The sequence below is a fragment of the Echinops telfairi genome, unplaced genomic scaffold (assembly GCF_000313985.2).
Source record: "Echinops telfairi isolate 266 unplaced genomic scaffold, ASM31398v2 ScPeMD7_5592;HRSCAF=6446, whole genome shotgun sequence".
Lineage (NCBI taxonomy): Eukaryota > Metazoa > Chordata > Mammalia > Afrosoricida > Tenrecidae > Echinops > Echinops telfairi.
The window spans coordinates 22,920,454-22,923,134 of NW_022109491.1; positions in this window are offsets into that span (position 1 = coordinate 22,920,454).

The window sequence follows — 2,681 nt, forward strand, 5'->3', positions numbered from 1 at the left end:
GAAAAAAAACATGAGAAGAGGTGTCAGTCTGCCCCTACATTGGTAATATGCTGGCTCCTGTCACAACTCTGGGTCAAAAAAGGTTAATTTTGTTTACAATGTGTTAAAAGAGGGCAGGAAGGTGGGCTAATAATAAAAAATTTGGTGCCTAAAGGATATTTTGAGCCTTTATTATATAGAAAATCTATTGATACTCAGCCTGAGCAAATGGGCCCTGTCCAATGAGCTGCAAGAAGATGGGTCCAGCAAGGGTTATCTGCAGTGTGGGTGGTCAGGGCGGCAGGTAACCCTTTGCATGTGTTAGGATGAGTGGAAATAAAAGGGGGAACTCCTTCAGGTGCATCTCCTATAAACAGCTTGTTTTTAAAAATAGTGTGTCATTTTATAGGTGAGCTTATGCTTTGTTGCTTTATCTTGTTTTATGTGTTCTTATTCCATATTTTCTTTTTCTCCCCATTTCTGCTTTTCTTTGGATTGCTCCAGTGTCCACTGGGGCTACTATGGGTTAAGTACCTCCTGGGTGCGGGGCTTCATAACTGATTGCCTTAGTCTCACAATCATGCTATCCTACCTTCATAGGCGAGAGTGGAAACTCCTAGAGGTTAAAGTGGCTTTTCTACACACACGGTTGTAGTATTAAGTTAAATTGAGAGGGGAGAGGGAGTGAGGTGCCAGCCCTACTCGCTGCTACTCCTCACGGGTTCAGTAAGCACAATTGTATGGTTGAAATATATAAGTATTATACTGAAGTCATCTCTTGATGACTTCATGAGAGAGATTCCAATAATACAGTCAGACACGTTACATGGTAACGTTACATTGCTCACCTCCACCCCGCTTGGTCCTCGTGGGGGGAACCCGGCTACGAGAGCAGGTGCAGCCTTGGGGACCGAGAACTGGGAAGTCTCTCCTGGCCCGAGAGCCAGAGAGGGCCCTGGGAATCATCGGGCAGAGCCTTCAGCCCCAGAGCTGGGGAGAGCCTCTCGGGCTCCGGAGCTCCTCTTTTCTCTATTGCTAACCACCATTATATCACTTTAGGGGGACATCATTATAGAATCACATGTCACAGAAAGGGGCAGTACAATTCACCCTTGGGCGGGTTTGATCTCTCTGATGTTTCATACAATGAAATAGACAACTACTATCGTGGGAGGCATGCAAGCCCCGATAGCAGATAACAGCCTACGTCATAGGGAGGGGTTGTAATATAGGCAATACAAGCAATAGGAGGGGGGTGACCTAGGGGTGAGCACGCAATAGTAAAGAGAGGGAATAGGGGAGCATGTGTGGCAAGATGGGTGGACCCTGGACTCGATCCTAGAGTGGTCCCAGGCTTGCCTTCAGGCACTCCTTTAAGGGAACAATATCAGAAGGGAATGAGCCCTATTGTGGGGTACAGTGGTGTCTGCCTGATCTAGACAGCTGATAACTCTCAGGGAGAATGACTCCCAACCCACTCTTGATGACCTCCAAGTGTACAGTCATTCTCAAGCAGCTAAGTCTGGTACATATTTCGGGGAGACAGCTTGAGAGAAATCCTTCTGTTCCCCACACACAGTTTTTGGTCTCTTTTTTAATCATTGTATTGGGGGCTCGTCTTACCACAATCCGTACATCCATCCATTGGGTCGAGCACATTTGTACATTTGTTGCCATCATCATTCTCAAAACATTCGCTTTCTACTTGAGCCCTTAGTATCAGCTCATTTCCCCCTGCCTCCTCGCCACTCCTCCCTCCCGAACCCTTGGATAATTTGTAAATGATTGTTTTGTCATGTCTTATACTGTCCGACGTTTCCCTTCACCTAGTTTTTAGGAGGCCTCACTAGCCTTTGAATCCCAAGAAGATAGGCAGGCAGTTGGGCTCTGACCCGGGCATTCAAACGATCATTTGCTGAACCTGTTTCTACATTGGAGTCAAAAGAAGTTTTTCTGCCTATTCTGGGAAGGGGACTGGAAGGAGTACCCACTGACTGATTTGATGGGCTGGGGGAGGCTAGTGGGGAGCTTTGCCATCTCTTGGCATCCCCGTTCTCTGCCTCCCTGCAGAATTCAATGCCTGGTCGCAGAAGAGAAAGTGACCAGGGAAGTGGTGGCACTTGAGCAGATTGCTGAAAACCAAAGGTTTTTAACAAAAGAGATTGCGGGCAAATGCATTCAAGGCAGTAGAAACAGCCTAAGCAAAAGCTGAGTGAGGGGGGTGGAGTTGTTTGTATGTAGTGGAGCCATGAGATGAAAGGGCTTATACCATTTGTGGCCCTGTGGGCACGTTTTGGCCTTCAGGCCTATCCCTTCCTTGGGTAGCACAGACTCCTGGAATGTCCTCACTGCCATCAAGTCAGTGCTGGCTCAGCACCCCTCTAGGATGGTAGAACTGCCCCTGTGGGTTTGTAGAAAGCCTCACTTTCTCCCACTTAACGGCCGATGCTTTCAAATGACGGACCTGGTGGTAGCAGCACAACACAAATGCGGTAGCTGCACCAGAGCATCTCCCTTGACTGTTGTGGCTTGTTTGCTTCCGTATTCTCATCCATACTCTCAGGTTATTAGGAAACTTTGTCAGAGTGGCGAACTATGCCGTTACAGAGTGGTGACACCTGAACTTTAACTCAGGTTGGTTTGAAATCAGTGCCAAACGCTAGGGGGTGAAGATGTTCTACTTGAGATAAGATGTTTTAACA